The following is an 18,649-nucleotide window of genomic DNA, read 5'->3' as shown; positions in this document are numbered from 1 at the left end:
GGAGAACAATCTGTGATTAAAGCTCTTGCCATCTGTGCCCTAACAAATGAGCCTCCTTTCAAAGTCAGTTAGATGATTTCATCCTGTTATCAGGATCAACTGGGCCAAAGTATGATTAGAGGCAAATGTCTCATTTTGCATCGCAGTGCATTTGTGTGGAGGCATGGGCAATAACTGTGTATAAACTCTCTTTTTTTTAGGTTTTCCTTACTTTTTTGTATAGATACAATTTTCATACCCACGTACATGTACATGTATCCATGTATATGTACATAACACCAAGTAAAAGACACAAGTAGTAAACTATTCATTTAATGTCTTTTGATGTCCTTTGATTAGTGTTCAGTGCATATTTTATGTGCTACATCTTTAACTGTAGCATTGCTTCAGACTTGTACCTCAGTGTGTCAATTGCTGGTCTGATATTGCACTATGCTATAGCACCACCTTGTGTTTGAAATAAGATGGTGTATACTCAAAGATACACCCCTAAGAAGTGACTTACTGCGAACTGAAAGCAACATGAGACCAAAAGGAATTTGCCTAAACTTATTATTATGACATTAACTTTGACAGTCCTAATGTGTGTGTGTGTGTGTAGATATGTATATATGTGTGTGTGTGTCAAGAATGACAGGAAAAACTGAGAATAGCTAAAAGAAGTGAAGTTTTGGGATGTTATATTGACTATCTTTGTTTCATTGTGTAGATTTTTGAGATCACTTTAATTGGCCACCTTATGCAGCTGGCTTGAACAGGGGTCCTCAGCGAAGAGTTTCTCTACCAGCTGATGCCCTGCCTCTGGGGCAGGACACTGGGGTGAGACCGAGGTTCCTGCTGTCCAAAAATACGGCTCTTCAGAAATCTCGAGGTCGGGCTTAAGTGGGAGTGAATTTGGGCCACCAGTGGGAACATCAAGGAAGGCAGGCGGGGTCATGGGCTGGCCCAGGGTGGGCAGCATCCGTACCATGCCAAATGGGTTATCATGACGTGTGGTCTCATGTACATGCTCGTGGTGATGGTGGTGGTGCTCGTGCTCATGCAGATGATGGTGCTTGTGGTCGTGGTCCAGAGCCAGCTCATGGTCACGCTCATGGGTGTGCACACCATCAGCATGCTTGTAGTCGTGGTGGTGGTTGGGAGAGTCACCAGTGTGGTTGTGAGCCTTGGCGTGATGAGCATGCACGTGATCATGTTTATGACCGTGGTCGTGGGAGTGGTCGTGAGCGTGCCTGTGGGCACTGCCTGTGTCATGATCGTGTGTGTGGTGATGATCGTGTTCATCAATGTGTTTTTAGTTCTTTGCATGATGAAAGTGACTCTTGGTGTGGTCATGTGCGTGGTCATGTGTGTGTGTTTGGTTTGCAGTATGTGTGTGGTCTTGGTCGTGGCCGAGTGAGTGCGTGTCATTGTGGGTGTGGTCAGTCTCTTCGCCCAGCAAGTGGCGCTCCTTCTCTCTCTGAGCAGCCTGGAGAAGAAATAAATAAGTGCATACAAAGTGTGAGCTGGTGCTGCCTTCAGCTTCAGATGGGATGAAATTTGTTTTATGGTTACCTAAAAAATGAAGCTTTCTTAACCATGCTCAAAACTGCAAAAGTTATTTGAACCAAGTGGCATCCTTCAGGCTTTAAAATGTGGTCAACACAGAAGTGCCAAAAACTGCAACTAATGACCCCATGAGGATGGTTCCATAAGTCAGTCAGTCTCCATAGAATTTCATGTTTAAAATTAATTCAGTCATTAACACAATAATAAAAAATAAAAAAATCCCCACAGGGTGTGATTTTTTTTTTTTTTTAACTAATCCATTTGGATATTGTTAGAATTTAAAATTAGAGTTGTGGCTGCTTTGATTGTCAGCACAGGCTACTGTCTGAGCTTTATTTCTGCTAATTCCAGTCACTAAACTCCCCATCTCAACTCTGTTTATGGTGTTAGAGCCCCTTGGAGTACTTCTGATGGAATTATCTCATCAACAACATGGCCATAAAACCTAGCCATAATTAGCAAGAAGCTGTGCCTGCATGTTACACCCATGAAGTCTATGGCTGCAACTTGCTAAAAAATATTATTATTGCTAGCTAATGAATGAGCAATCCACCCACTGATCAAAAAATGGCCACTTCTAGCAACCAACAACATGGCAGCAATAAAAATGCTAATGTTGTTGCAAAGAAAAATATGACATATATTCAGAGGTGGGAAGTAACGAAGTACAAATACTTCGTTAGTGTACTTAAGTAGATTTTTTAGGTATCTGTACTTTACTTGAGTATTTATTTTTCTGAGTACTTTTTACTTTTACTCCCTACATTTTTACACAAGTATCGGTACTTTCTACTTCTTACATTTTCAAACAGACTCGTTACTTTTTAACACGTCAGGGAGAAGTTTGCATTTCCGGTCAGTGCGCCGTCAGTCATCAAGCGATCTGAGCCTAAACGGAGGAATAATAACATATAAGAGACAATCGTACTGCGTATCCTCCACCATCAGGGCTTATCGGGTACAAAGGGATTAAATACACAAACCCATATAATTAATGTCTCATTTATAGCGCTATAATCAGGGGTCACAGCGGGCCGGACCGAATCCGTAAGCTATGCTCGCGGGACATAAACAGCTTAGCTAGCGCTACTGAAGAGGAGCGAGCATGAAGGGAGTAACGTGTGGCAGGTAAATGCAACGTTTTTAAATGCTCAACAAATATCAGCAAACACACAAAGTGTGTGCAGTTTGTCACACAGTGTGTCTGCTAGCTAAAAGAAGAGCTGCTGTATTTCAGGGAGAGCAAAGAGAGAGAAGTTCACTCAGAGATGGAGAAAGAGGACAGGAGAGGAAGAGAGGTTAGATTTAAAGGAAAGGACTGGAAAATAAACTGAAGTATGCTGACTTTGTGTAATTCAGAGATTGTATGAAAATACTGCAGTTTAGTGTGTAATAAATAGGTTAGCTTGTTGTACTGTATTTACAGTAAAGCTCTGTGTTGGTGCACTTTGTGTTCATGGTCAGAGTTACAGGTTACATCAGTGCAGCAGAGATGAGTTTGAATCAAAGCTGCTGATGCTGAGATTCATTCACTGAATCCAGCATTTCTACAGCCTGTATGCTGTCAGTGTAGGGGATGGAGATCAGCTCAGATAGCTGTGAAATACTGGGTTACATCTTTGTGAGTTCAGTTCATCCACACAGAGCAGTAAACCTCAGAGCAGCAGCAGCAGGTCAGCTGATCACAGCCTGCACACCAACATCATTTACTGCAGCTCACAATAGAAAGCCGTGATTCTTCTCCCCATGCAGAGACACTACAGCTGATCTTAGGGTTCCTCCACCTTCTGAATCCCACTGTAACCCCTGAGTATCCTCATGTTGGTGTTTAGGTGGAGGCACAGTCACCCTCTACTATGGAGGACACAGAGAACAGAGCTGTGTTTAAATTCCCTTTCACAGTTTGTGATTCAAGCTGAGTACATTCATTAGAATTAAAATTTAGATTGGAATAACGTTTGTGTTCTCATGTATTATTTTATATTATTACAATAATATATAATAAGGTTCAGTTAGCTTTACACAAAAATAGCAGGTAGAAACGTCCTCCAAAGAACTACTTTTACTTTCTTACTTTGAGTAAATTTCAGAGCCTGTACTTTTTTACTTTTACTTAAGTAAAGAAGTTGAACCAGTACTTCGACTTTTACCAAAGTATTTTTTAACACAAGTACTTGTACTTCTACTTAAGTACAGAATGTCAGTACTTTTGCCACCTCTGCATATATTACCCACATACTGTGGATGGCGTCACACTGGTCTATATTGCACATGATGGATTGCATTCTATGATTTGAACGCAACCCATCGTGACTCCCTGATGAAAGCTGAACTCTACATTTCAACGTCAAGTAACTTTGTGCTTCATTTTCCCTGCAATTTAAATGTGGAAAAATTCCTGTATCATAATTTCAGGAACAATTGCATGTGTGAGATTTCAGATAGAATGGAACAACTGATGTCATCATTTAGAGCAGGGGTAGGGAACTCCAGGCCTCGAGAGCCGGTGTCCTGCAGGTTTTAGATGTGTCCCTCATCCAGCACACCTGAATCACATATAGAAGTCATTAGCAGGACTCTGGAGAACTTGACTGCATACTGAGGAGGTAATTCAGCCATTTGATTCAGGTGTGCTGGATCAGGGACACATCTAAAACCTGCAGGACACCGGCTCTCGAGGCCTGGAGTTCCCTACCCCTGATTTAGAGAGTTTTTGAGAACATTGAATCAAACATTGATTCAAACAATGTTCTTGTCTCAATAGATTTAACAGTGACCTAATACAGTAGCTTAAGCCAAGTTGGCATGATGTCTTGTATTTGTTTCTTTCTAGTGGGGCCGTTGCTTTACAATATAAAGCAACCTCGAGGTGACAGTTGTTGTGAATTGGCTAGTTGCAGTGATAGAACAGTTCCGTTAGCAAACCGCTGAAATTTTCAGCCGGGCACAGCACCGGACTAGCACTGGCTAGAACCCAGTTCATGTGTTTAAGTTCTGAATTTGCTCAGTTGAAATTCATAATTATTCACTGACAGCAAAAATAAATAATAAATACACCAACAGGCTTAATTATTTAAATAAACCCTCCTCCTCTTGTTTTTTTTTTGTTTGTTTTTTTACAAATTGCTCCCTGTTTTCATGCTAAGTGAATTTCCTTTACATTCAAAGTTCTGCCAGATCAGAACAAGGTAAATATCTCTGTACAGATTTTGACACGTGATAAAAGAGAAAAAAGGAAACAAGCAAGAGTTTTTCCTCATTAATGAACAGTTTGTGTTCATTTAGTCATGCTCAGAAGAGTGATACAGAGGTTTAATTATATTGGATTCAATTTATAGAATCGATCATAGATTCTTTTTTTATGCTACAGAAAGATAGTCAAAAAACACAGATCATCATCTTGATGAGGCTTACCTCAGGCTCATAGATCTCACACTCTACAGCAATATTCTCATCATCAGTGGGAGAGCTGTACATGGATCCCTTACAGAAGCCCTTGTGCTGAGGACATGAAAGAAGAACAAAAGTTAAGAGAGGAGAGAGCAGAGGAATGACTATGCCCGTGGTTTTAATATAGTTTAACACAAAGTAATCTGCTGTCATAAAAACTAGCCAATGGCACAAGCATACTGGAACATACTGGCTCAGAGCTTTGATTGGAAAACAGAAGTCTTTGGTTGCAGTGTTAAAAACTGAAATAGTCCCATGATCGGAAAAGCCATAGTGGACTCAGTGATCTGACCAACCAGTGTGGGCAATATTTCTCATTTAAAAAATAAGAGTAAATCTTACTAATTACAGTGAACAATCAGTGTTGTGAAATAACTGTTTGTCCTGACTCACAGCGAACTCGCAGTCCATGAGGGGGCACGTCTCAGTGGCCGCATTTGCGCTGTGGGGGCAGATGGTCTCCTGGATGCTGTATTCCACATTGTAATACATACCGATAGCCATCTGAACACAAACACACAAAACCTTTTAACTGAGAAAATGATTTGGAGAGGGGTTTGGCAGTAGCTATTATGCAATCTAGAGTGGTGAGAACATAAACAGGTGAGCATGAAAGGCAGGGCCATGAGAGTTAATGGAAAGCTAGTATTTAGTCAGGTAATGTATGTATGTATGTGAATATGTATATATATATATGGAGAATAAGATGAGAGAATACAGTGTGTCAGATGTCTTGATGTTCGTTTTGGAGGTATGGTAAGCTTACCCCTGCAGTAGCACGGGAGATTTTAAGAAGAGCAAAACGATTGGCAAGTCCGCTCTCCTTGTTGAACTTCTCCAGAGAGAGGGACACAGTCTTCTGAACTTGATCACTGTCGTGGTTTATTAAAGCTGGACAGTCGGGGCACATCTCAAATACCCTAGCTGCAGGAACTGAGCAGAACAAAAAGTGGTTCTAAATTTTCATAAACTTGAAGATTGTTTTGCACTCCACAAAACCTCTAATTTCAACAGCGTGCTGTCTCAGAAGATGCAGCCTTTTGTTTAAATTTATTTTCTGACATACAGTACAGAGCCGTGAGCCACCCCTCATGTCCTTGTATTTTGGGAAACAAGTGAAGTGATATCTGCAAACATACATGGAAATATAGCATATAAATCAAAAACAGGTTGTACAATCTAACTATTTTGAAAGTCAATATTTGGCATGACCACCTTTATCCTTCAATACAGCCTGAACTCTCTTAAGTAGGGCTGCAACGATTCATCGATTAACTCGATTAAATCGATTCTAAAAATTTATCGACACAAATTTACTGTGTCGATGCTTCGTTTAAACTCTGCAGCGCTCAGCTGTCTCGGTGTAAGCGGCGCTCCTCACTAGCATTAGCAGCATTAGTGCTGACGTTTTTTTGTGGGTTTATTGGGGGCTGGCAAACCAACATAGAACTGCATTACCGCCACCTACTGGACTGGAGTGTGAATCACGCACGTATACACAAGCACACATTCTAAAAAGCTCTCCGTCGCTGCGATGGATTTCATTTAACACAGAGTGGATCATCACTAGAGTTGCCACCTGTCTCGTAAAATACAGAACCCCGTATGTTACGGGACTCCGTGGAATACGGCTCCGTAACATTACGGGACGGGTGGCAACTGTCGCTGACATGCATTTCCACGCCTCCACTGCTCTCTGTGTGTCTGTGTGTGTTGTGCTCGCTGAGAATTTCAGCTGCTATTTTTGTCTTTACTTCAGCTGTAGCTACCAGAACTGGTTTGCTAGCGAGCGCGGGCCATTAGCACTAGCGATGTTTCGGTACCGGAAGGCCCGCCCCCCAGGACCGAGGGGCTCCTTCAAAATATTTTTTATACTTTAATCCCTTATTAGTGACTAAATATAGACCTGCAGTAGAAACGTATTTTCGAGAATACTTGTGAATACAAAGCATTACACCATTACTCACACATGCGCCATGGCTCCCGCAGCCACTAGTTTTTCAAAACACTCATAGCAGGCAGCGGTTTTAACTGCGCAAGCGCAAAGAGGCGAAGCTGTGACGGTGAGCTCAAGTAGTGAAAAAGGAAACGTTTTTCCAGCGTCCAAAACAGCAGCTTTTTCTTTTAGTAACCACCATTAAATCTGTGAAACAGCTGGAGGTCCTTCATCAAGCACCTGATCAGCAAGTGTTAAGGTGAAGAAAAGAGAACTTTGTAGCTGCTCCAGTCACCGCTGTTTGTTCACATGGCGAGAAACTGCATTACGGAAGTTAAAATATGCAGATAAACTGTTAATAAAAAAAAGTATTTCTTATCCGATTACTCGATTAATCGCTGGAATAATCGATAGAATACTCGATTACTAAAATAATCGTTTTATGCAGCCCTACTCTTAAGCAAATGTTCTTTGGATGTTGGCTGCCTTTTTTTTCCCCATACTCTGTCAAGATGATCCCACACTGCTTCAATAATGTTGAAGCAGTGTATAACTTGTGGATTGGGGAGGCCAATCCACGAGTGATACCATTTCATTGTGTGTTTTTTCATTGTATACTTTTTCTGAATTGATAGTGTGGTTGGGAAAATTGATATGGAGAAAAATAAAGTGGTTGCCCAAGCAGATGTTATCCAGATAGTGTTGCATGGTGGATTGAAATCTGACCGACAGGCAGGATCTTCAACACCACTGGATGAAATGCAGCCCCAAACCATGACAGAGCCTCCACTCTGTTTTACAGATGGACACTCACTGTTGTACCTTCAGAAAGCCTGGAGAACTATTGCTTAAGACTATTTTAAAAGAAAGAGAGAAAAGAAAATCTGGCTCCTTGGAAACAAAATATGCTATTCAAAAAATTAAAGGAACCCTTTTCAGAGGATGCACAAGTAATCCAGCTCTTCTAGGATGGCACATCAATACGTGCCATTGCCAGAAGGTTTATTGTGTCTCCCAGCACAGTATCAAGACCATGGTGGAGATTCCAGGAGAAGTTATTCTAGGAGAGCTGAACAAGATTTGTAGAAGGTTCTTAACCCATCAGCAAGTTTGGACACGTGTGTCCAACTTTTGATTGGTACTGTGTAAAGAAATGTGGGGTGGCTCACGACTTTTGAACCACACTGTACTGTTGAACTTGGTGTCATGGTAGATGACAGTTAAATTTAATGAAAAGAACAGCTTCTTCTCTTTGCTATTAAATGTAGTATTTTTCTCACCTGGTCTGATAAGACAGTTATAGTCATGGAGTCTTGCCATTTTGAACAATCCATGGGTGTTAGCAATCAATATACCAGCTTTGCACTGACCATATACCTGCAAACATTAATAGAATATTTTAGTGTACTGCTCATATAGTGTACAAGCACATAAGACATTTTTTGAAAACTCTCTAGACATTTGACAACTTCATCCCCGCCAACCTCGATAACACGACAGCTGTTTATGATACCAAAGGTCTCCAGTTTCCCCTTCTTCTAACTTATGAACTACTGTTTGTGGAACAAGAAAATAAAATGCTCATTGTATTAAAGGTACTACGTACTTTGACTAAGAAACCCTTGAGCAGAACAGTATGAGTGTGAGCACGTGCAGTTTGTGTTTTCTGACCGGGATGTTTTCAGTGGGATGAATCTCACAGCTCTTCCAGTCCTTCTTGCTGAAAACACTACAGTTGGTCTCCACAACATCCAGAGTCAGGTAGAAGAATGCACTGTGCCATCCCTAAACACATACATTTTATCAATCAGTATTTACTGTCAATAGAACCCTAATGGAATTTATCATCAGTGGTCACTGGTTTAACTTCCAGTGATCCATAATATCCCCTGATCGCTCACACAACTATCCATCCATCCATCCATTCTCTTCCGCTTATCCGGGGCCGGAGCCTAAGCAGAGAAGCCCAGGCTTCCCTCTCCCCAGCTACCTCCTCCAGCTCATGTGGAGGGACCCCAAGGCTCATGTGGCTCATGCGGAACTCTCTCACACACACACACACACACTAATCATTTTCAATTAAATTTCACTTTTTATATGTAATTGCACAGCAATTGCTGCTGCATTGTCTCCAGACTGCAAAATTCAAATTTCAGTCAAACTTTAGATTTCTAGATTGTACTGTAGACTAAAAGCATTCTAATAATCAAACAGAACAGCAATGTCCTGAACTGGCCTGTTACTTTGCTAGAAAGGAATTTCACCCTAAATAGCACTGGTCTATGACGTAATAATATTCCTTCACGCTCAGCGGCGTGGCTTACAGTTTTCTTTATGTGGGCATTGGAAATGCGGTGCCGAAGATGTAGCCCTCCTTCCGATTCTGATTGATCTTGGTAAGAGCCAAATCAGCAGCTAACTTCGTTGATGGATCTTCACATGAGGCTGGCTCAAAGCGACGAGGCCTCAACGGTCTTTGTTTACATGGGAATGGATAATTAACCAATGGCACACCATTGATGGTCACACACCCTAACACCAGCAGCAGTGATAACAGCACACAGACCTCCATGATAAAGGCCTCGGATGACTCTCTCTCTCACACACCATCTCACACACGGGCTTCTAGAAGAGATGTGAAGACAAAAAGAGGCCACAATTTATATACTGTTTACTGTTTGCACACTGACTTTCGGTAAGTGGACCCCCCCCCCCCCCCCCCCCTCACACACACACACACACACACACATACATACACTCTTTTAAAATCAGCACCCCCTAAAAGGTAAATATAACCACTGACCCTAACCTCTTCAGAAAATAATGCTCCTCTAACAACCAACCAATCAGATACTGTCCAGATTTGCACAATGGAGCTTATTCGTTGAGCAATAATGAGCCCTGCACTTTTCTTCATTGAGATCAATGGGTGCGTGGGTTGAAAGTCACATGATCCACTCTTACCAGTGAGGTTAATCAAGAATAAGACAATATTTGTTAAGAGCCATTTGGGAGCCGAAAGAGAGCCAAACTTCCCATCACTACTCTCAAAATGTAAATGAGCCCACCCACCACTTTAATCATACTCTGGATCTTGTCCTGACATATGGCATAGAAATTGAAGACTTAACAGTATTCCCTGAAATCCCCCTCCCTTCTGGTCATTTTTTTTAATACATTTACTTTAATGGATTACACAGCAGTGGGGAATAAGTTTTATTACGGTAGAAGTCTTTCTGAAAGTGCTGTAACTAAGTTTAAGGATCTAATTCCTTCATCATTATGCTCTTCAGTGCCATGTGCCAACACAGTGCAGAGCAACTACCTAAACTCTGCTCCCAGTGAGGTAGATCATCTCATCAATAGTTTTACATCCTCACAGTGTACGACTTTGGGTACTGTGGCTCCTCTGAAAAGGAACAGTGATTACATAGTTACCTTGAAGAAGTAATCTGATTACTGATTACTCCTTTAAAAAGTAACTGTTATTTTACTAATTACTTAATTTTAGAAGTAACTAAGTTAGATTACAAGTTACATATTAGTTACATTCAGCAGCTGCGGGTCTGCCAAAAAGTGATTTCAGGCATTTGCCAGAAAATGATTGCCTGTATTTAAATGGCTATAAATTACTTGTCAACCTATAATCTGTGAAACATGTATCAAACATATCTCTCATGAATGATATCAAGTCCTTTTGAGCGAGAAAGCATTTCTATCGCAAGGTAGAAACTGCAATCAGTTTTTAGCAAAGTGACTTTTATATATTTGTTTTTAATCAAGGTAAAAACTGTCATTGACATAAAAAAATGTCTTTTTAAACAGAATTCTGGCTATGAAGGCTGCAGAAATCACAACAAATATAACATCACAGTTCTATAAAGATATTTTAAGTGGCCAAAAAGCACTGGATTGGTAAGTAATTTCATTTTATATATAAACCCTTCATAAATCATGTTGACTGCACTATATTTACTAGTATAAGCAAAGACATTACACATAAACGCACATAGAAACCGTGTTTAAGGGCAGCATTTCCTCTGCTACATACTGTCCAACCAACTTCTTGAGCTCTCCCCACTTACTGGTTTTGTACTGAAGTTCAGCTTTTGTTGTTTGGATGGTGGGGGGCCTCCTGCATTAGCCGCAGCTCTGCTTCGCACAACCTGGTGGGACTTGCTCTCTAAGTGTGACTCCGCCGTGCTGCGACTCCAAATGTTTCTTCACATTTGACGTAGTGTTTTTGAAGCTAGATAGCACCTTGTTGCCAGCACAGAGTGCACAACTAACCTTGGTATTGTCATCTTTAACTAGGGCTGCATTATTTTAGTAATCGAGTATTCTATCCATTATTCCATCGATTAATCGAGTAATCGGATAAGAAATACTTTTTTTATTACCAGTTTATCTGCATATTTTAACTTCCGTACTGCAGTTTCTCGCCATGTGAACAAACAGCGGTGAATGGAGCAGCTACAAAGTTCTCTTTTCTTCACCTTAACACTTGCTGATCAGGTGCTTGATGAAGGACCTCCAGCTGTTTCACAGATTTAATGGTGGTTACTAAAAGAAAAAGCTGCTGTTTTGGACGCTGGAAAAACGTTTCCTTTTTCACTACTTGAGCTCACCGTCTCAGCTTCGCCTCTTTGCGCTTGCGCAGTTAAAACCGCTGCCTGCTATGAGCATTTTGAAAAACTAGTGGCTGCGGGAGCCATGGCGCATGTGTGAGTAATGTTGTAATGCTTTGTATTCACAAGCATTCTCGAAAATACGTTTCTACTGCAGGTCTATATTTAGTCACTAATAAGGGATTAAAGTATAAAAAATATTTTGAAGGAGCCCCTCGGTCCTGGGGGGCGGGCCTTCCGGTACCGAACCATCGCTAGTGCTAATGGCCCGCGCTCGCTAGCAAACCAGTTCTGGTAGCTACAGCTTAAGTAAAGACAAAAATAACAGCTGAAATTCTCAGCGAGCACAACACACACAGACACACAGAGAGCAGTGGAGGCGTGGAAATGCACATCAGCGACAGTTGCCACCCATCCCGTAAAGTACGGAACCCTGCATGTTACGGAGCCGTATTCCACAGAGTCCTGTAACATACAGGGTTCTGTATTTTACAGACAGATGGCAACTCTAGCGATGATCCACTCTGTTAAAGGAAATCCATCACAGTGACGGAGAGCTTTTTAGAATGTGTGTGTGTGTGTACGTGAGTGATTCACACTCCAGTCCAGTAGGTGGCAGTAATGCAGTTCTATGTTGGTTTACCAGCCACCAATAAACCCACAAAAAGATGACGGCGCACTAATGCTGCTAATGCTAGTGAGGAGCGCCACTTACACCGAGACAGCTGAGCACTGCAGAGTTTAAACGAAGCATCGACACAGTAAAATTTGTGTCGATAATTTTTTTGAATCGATTTAACCGAGTTAATCGATGAATCGTTGCAGCCCTATCTTTAACTGATACAAACTCACAATCAGGGGCGTAGGAATGACTTTACTATTGGGGGGAACACATATCGGAAAAATAAAAATATGCTATTTGATCCTTTACTTTCTTCTTTTTCAAATGTTCCTTGGAAAAATAGTGTTGTGTACACCTATATTATTGCATGTATAATTTACATATGTATATATTTTATAATCATAAGATGTGGGCAAACTGACTTAAGCACAGATAAATGTTACCAATGCATATATAAATGTTGCCTGTGCATAGTTACCAATGCATAGATAATTGTTACCAATGCATATATAATTGTTATCAGTGCATAGTTACCAATGCACAGATAATTGTTACCAGTGCACACATAAACGTTACCAATGCACAGATAAATGTTACCTGTGCACAGATAAATGTTACCAGTGCACAGATAAATGTTACCAGTGCATAGATAATTGTTACCAATGCATAGTTACCAGTGCACAGATAAATGTTACCAGTGCACAAATACACGTTACCTGTGCACAGATAAATGTTACAATGCATAGATAATTGTTACCAATGCATATATAATTGTTATCAGTGCATAGTTACCAATGCACAGATAATTGTTACCAGTGCACACATAAACGTTACCAATGCACAGATAAATGTTACCTGTGCACAGATAAATGTTACCAGTGCACAGATAAATGTTACCAGTGCATAGATAATTGTTACCAATGCATAGTTACCAGTGCACAGATAAATGTTACCAGTGCACAAATACACGTTACCTGTGCACAGATAAATGTTACAATGCACAGATAAATGTTACCAGTGCATAGATAATTGTTACCAGTGCATAGTTACCAGTGCACAGATAAATGTTACCAGTGCACAAATACACGTTACCTGTGCACAGATAAATGTTACAATGCACAGATAAATGTTACCAGTGCACAGATAAATGTTACCAGTGCATAGATAAATGTTAACAGTGCATAGATAAATGTTACCAGTGCATAGATAATTGTTACCAGTGCATAGATAAATGTTACCAGTGCATAGATAAATGTTACCAGTGCATAGATAATTGTTACCAATGCATAGTCAAATGGTACCAGTGCATAGATAAATGTTACCAGTGCATAGATAATTGTTACCAATGCATAGTTACCAGTGCACAGATAAATGTTACCAGTGCACAAATAAACATTACCTGTGCACAGATAAATGTTACAATGCACAGATAAATGTTACCAGTGCACAGATAAATGTTACAATGCACAGATAAATGTTACCAATGCATAGATAAATGTTACCAGTGCATAGATAAATGTTACCAGTGCATAGATAATTGTTACCAGTGCATAGATAAATGTTACCAGTGCATAGATAAATGTTACCAGTGCATAGATAATTGTTACCAATGCATAGACAAATGTTACCAGTGCACAGATAAATGTTACCAGTGCACAAATAAACGTTACCTGTGCACAGATAAATGTTACCAGTGCTCAGATAATTCTTACCAGTGCACAGATAAATGTTACCAATGCATAGATAAATGTTACCAGTGTATATATAATTGTTACCAGTGCATAGTTACCAGTGCACAGATAATTGTTACCAGTGCACAGATAAATGTTACCAGTGCATAGATAAATGTTACCAGTGCATAGATAAATGTTACCAGTGCACAGGTAAATGTTACCAGTGCATAGATAATTGTTACCAATGCATAGACAAATGTTACCAGTGCACAGATAAATGTTACCAGTGCACAAATAAACGTTACCTGTGCACAGATAAATGTTACCAGTGCACAGATAATTTTTACCAGTGCACAGATAAATGTTACCAATGCATAGATAAATGTTACCAGTGTATATATAATTGTTACCACTGCATAGTTACCAGTGCACAGATAAATGTTACCAGTGCACACAAACTTTACCTGTGCACAGATAAATGTTACCAATGCACAGATAATTGTTACCAGTGCACAGATAAATGTTACCAGTGCACAGGTAAATGCTACCAGTGCATAAACAAATGTTACCAGTGCACTAGCATGTTTAAAAAAAAAAAAAAAAAAAGTTTCATTACAAATGTATGTGAGCTTGGGGGCCCCCTGGTGGTCAGGGGGCCTAGACAGCAACATATGTTGCCTATGACTCCGGCCGGCTCTGATCATGGCAACGTTCTGACAGACTGTTTTACCTCATTCAAGAGTTTCTGACACCTGCTGCTGTCTCCCGCATTGCAGTTCTACTTTATATAGACCACAAGTGAATGATTTGCATATGAAAAGGAAGGATTTAAAAGCATGATATGTCCCCTTTAAGAGGTACAAAATCACTGCTCAGAGCAAATGGTACAAAATTGTACCAGTAGGAGTCAGTGTTGGGTGCAGCGTTTCCTCCTCCCAGATGACAGAAAAGGCACCGGAAATGTAAAATGGCGCACTGTCCAGTTTTACACAGCCTGTCCACTGAAGAACTTATTCAAAAAATATCTGAAGCTGGAATTAAAATTAATGAAGAAGAGGCAAGAAGATTCAAGGGTAAGTAATCTGACCTATTTATGTTCATGGTCTAAATCAATCTCCATTAATTTAAATTTTAAGACAAAAATGTTAAGACATGCTAACAGTACCTAGCATGTTATGTGTACAGGACGTTACCCATCTTCTCTGCAATTTCAGAATATTAATATTTTAGTGAAGTACTATCACAAGAGATAAGTATTTTCACTGTCTTGTGTTCAAGTACTTTTTGGGGGGCTCGTATTTGCTGTGCACTCTCCCCTAAAACTCCCTTCAGCTCAGCTACACCGTCTATCCTAAAAAAAAAAAATTTTAAAAACTCAGCTAAATTTACTTGAACTAGAAGCTCCATTTCAAGCTTTTGTTATTTCGGTTAAAATTTTGAATTACTAGTTGCCTTTAACAATAATAATTGATAATGTGTTTGGGTGTTCTACAGTGTATTGATGAGGTTGGCAGAATTCACCCATCAACATCCACTTTCTGTCATCATTTCAAAGAAGGCTTTGCCAGTGTCTTGCCAAATGTACTTGAGCTTGCACAGTGTGTGCTGACAAAGTCTGTGCTTGGAAAACAGTACAATGATGCAAGAAAGGATGCCCTGGCTGAAGGTCAACCAGGTAATCACAGTCATCATGCTAATAAATGTGAAAGTAGATCTGCTGTAGTTACACTCTGTAATCTGTGATTTATTTATTTGCATTTGAGGTACAACTTAAGGTCTGGACTCATCCTTTTGCACTACATCACTTTGGGAGAGGTAGGCATCTGAACTGTAATAAGAGCTACATGAGGCTATTTCCATCTATCAGGCTAACCAGCGTGATGCGGCTCTCATCGTAGCCGGGGACTTTAACAGTGCAAACTTGAAAAAGGTGATACCGGAGTTTACTCAACACATAGACTGCCCTACCAGAGGAGAGAGGACCCTAGACCACTGCTACTCTCCATTCAAAGAGGGCTACAAAGCAAAGCCTCTTCCGCCTTTTGGGATGTCCGATCACACCTCTGTCCTTCTCATGCCGAAATACAAACAAAGGCTCAGGCAGGAACCCCCTGCTGTGAGAGAAGTGACACGGTGGTCTGATCAAACAGAGGCCGCTCTGCAGGGTGCGTTGGATTCAACCGACTGGGACATGTTTCGCAGCAGCGCGGGCGGAGACATCGAGGAGTTTACGGAAACTGTTGTGGGATTTATTGGGAAAGTTGTTGATGACACTTCACTTAGGAGGACCATCAGGACTTTTCCCAACCAGAAGCCGTGGGTGGATAAATCTGTCCGCGACGCTCTGAGGTCCCGCACCGCTGCCTACAACTCCGGCCTCGCCTCTGGGAGCATGGAGGACTACAAGGTTGCATCATACAACGTCCGCAGAGCGGTGAAAGAGGCTAAACATCGCTACGGCCGCAGACTGGAACAGCAACTACAACAGTCTGACTCCAGGGGACTGTGGCAGGGACTACGCACCATCACGGACTACAAAGCACCACACACACCCCCGGTGAGTGCCGATGCTTCTCTGACTGATGAACTCAACAACTTCTTTGCGCGCTTCGAGTCGGGAAGCCGACAGCCCGCTGCGCTCCCGGCCGAAGGGGCGGAGACACTCACTGTGACGGAGCGTGACGTGAGGAGGGCGTTTAGACGTGTAAACACCAGGAAAGCAGCTGGACCAGACGGTATTAGTGGACGTGTCCTTAAGACCTGCGCTGACCAGCTGGCACCTGTGTTTACACTGATATTCAACCTCTCACTGAAACTGTGTGTGATTCCCACCTGCTTTAAAAAGTCCATCATAGTCCCAAAGAAACCACACCCCAGCAGCCCCAATGACTTCAGGCCCATAGCGCTCACCTCTGTGGTGATGAAATGCTTTGAGAGACTCATCAAGACATTCATCACCTCCTCAGTGCCCACCACCCTCGACCCATTACAGTTTGCATACCAGCCAGACAGATCCACAGATGACGCCATAACCTTCCTCCTCCATAAGACCATTTCGCACATAGACACCGGTAAGGGGAACTATGTGAGAGTGCTGTTTGCAGATTACAGCTCAGCATTCAACACCATAGTTCCCTCCAGGCTGGTCTCTAAGCTGCTGGACCTGGGCCTGGGCCCATCCCTGTGCAGGTGGGTTCACAGCTTCCTGACCAGCAGACCACAGGTGGTACGAGTGGGTCACCTCACCTCATCCTCCCTCACCCTCAACACTGGATCACCCCAAGGCTGTGTGCTCAGCCCTCTGCTGTACTCACTGTACACCCATGACTGCGTGGCCACGTCAGTCCAATGTCATCATCAAGTTTGCTGACAACACTGCTGTTGTGGGACTAATCTCCCACAATGAAGAGACAGCCTACAGGAGAGAGGTCTCCCGCCTGGAGAACTGGTGCCGGGAGAACCACATTCTGCTCAACGTCAGCAAAACAAAGGAACTGATCGTGGACTTCAGCAGGAAGCAGCAGAGGGACTACCATCCACTTGTCATCAGTGGTGCTGAGGTGGAAAGAGTGGACACTTTCAAATACCTGGCAGTGACCATCTCACGGGACCTGTCCTGGACTCATCACATAAACATCACTGTGAAGAAGGCCAGACAGCGTCTCTACCTCCTCAGGCGGCTGAGAGACTTCAAGCTCCCACTCAAGGTGCTCAGGAACTTTTACATCTGCACCATCAAGAGCATCATGTGTGGGAGCATCACCACCTGGATGGGAAACTGCACCAAGCAGGACTTCATGGCCCATCAGAACCACCCTCCCCATCCTGCAGGACATTTACACCAAGCAGGGCAGGCTGAGGGCCATGAAGATGCTAAAACAGCCCAGCCACCCCGGACACTTTCTCTTCTCCCTGCTCCCATCAGGCCGGTGTTACCGCTGCCTGAGGACTAAGACTGAAAGGTTGAAGAAGAGTTTTTACCCACAAGCCATCCGTCTGCTCAACTCTGAGCCCTAACTGGACTATTATTGCACTATGTAAATAATATAATATTCTATAGTTCCATGTAAAAGTGTAGTGTATAGTATATAGTGTATAGTGTGAATTACTTATTTTTATTTTTATTCTTCTTATTTATATGTGTGTGTATATATGGTTGCAGGTACAAAATACATTTCACTGTGCATTGTACTGTGTATAACTGCGCATGTAACAAATAAACACTATCTTATCTTGTTCAAATAAGTAAAGAGGAAAGGAAAAATGACTAGAGTAAGGAATTATTTTTACTATATTGATATTTTGCTCACCATTTAATATATTTAAAGTTGTTTTACTTAATATTTTAAACTTGTAACTTAACACTAAGGTCTTTAAATTCTCTTAGATAAATTAATTGGTACAATATCTTTTGCTGTTTGGTTATTTATTTATTTTGTAATTTATATAGAAGGATGCTGCTACACCCTATCCAGCCATTCAACTGATGGATAACAAGTGGAAGACGGCAATGACCAGTGCCGGGCCCAGTGTGGTGAAAGCAGAAACAGTAGATGTGTGCCACTGCATGGGTCTTGTTGAAGCCTTTATAACAGCCTTCAGTATGCACTTTGTTTTCAGCAGTGCATTCTTCTGTCTTCTATTCAGTTCTATATTGATTAGTTTTTAAGTTAAAGACAAATGTTTTAGAACACTGTATTAATAAAATACACTTCACATTTCAGTATTGATGTTTTACACTGAATGAACTGATTTTAAATGAATACATTTTGATTAATAAAGAATATTTTTG

General features: G+C 41.4%; 1 pseudogene; it reads right to left on the bottom strand.

The window, feature by feature from the left end:
* Positions 1-724: 724 nt before the first annotated feature.
* Positions 725-9,506, bottom strand: LOC115778822 (fetuin-B-like; annotated as a pseudogene).
* Between the last annotated feature and the right edge of the window lie 9,143 nt (positions 9,507-18,649).

This window comes from Archocentrus centrarchus, chromosome 4 (genome assembly GCF_007364275.1).
Source record: "Archocentrus centrarchus isolate MPI-CPG fArcCen1 chromosome 4, fArcCen1, whole genome shotgun sequence".
NCBI classification, from domain to species: Eukaryota; Metazoa; Chordata; class Actinopteri; order Cichliformes; family Cichlidae; genus Archocentrus; species Archocentrus centrarchus.
This window is presented reverse-complemented; position numbering and strand designations above follow the sequence as displayed.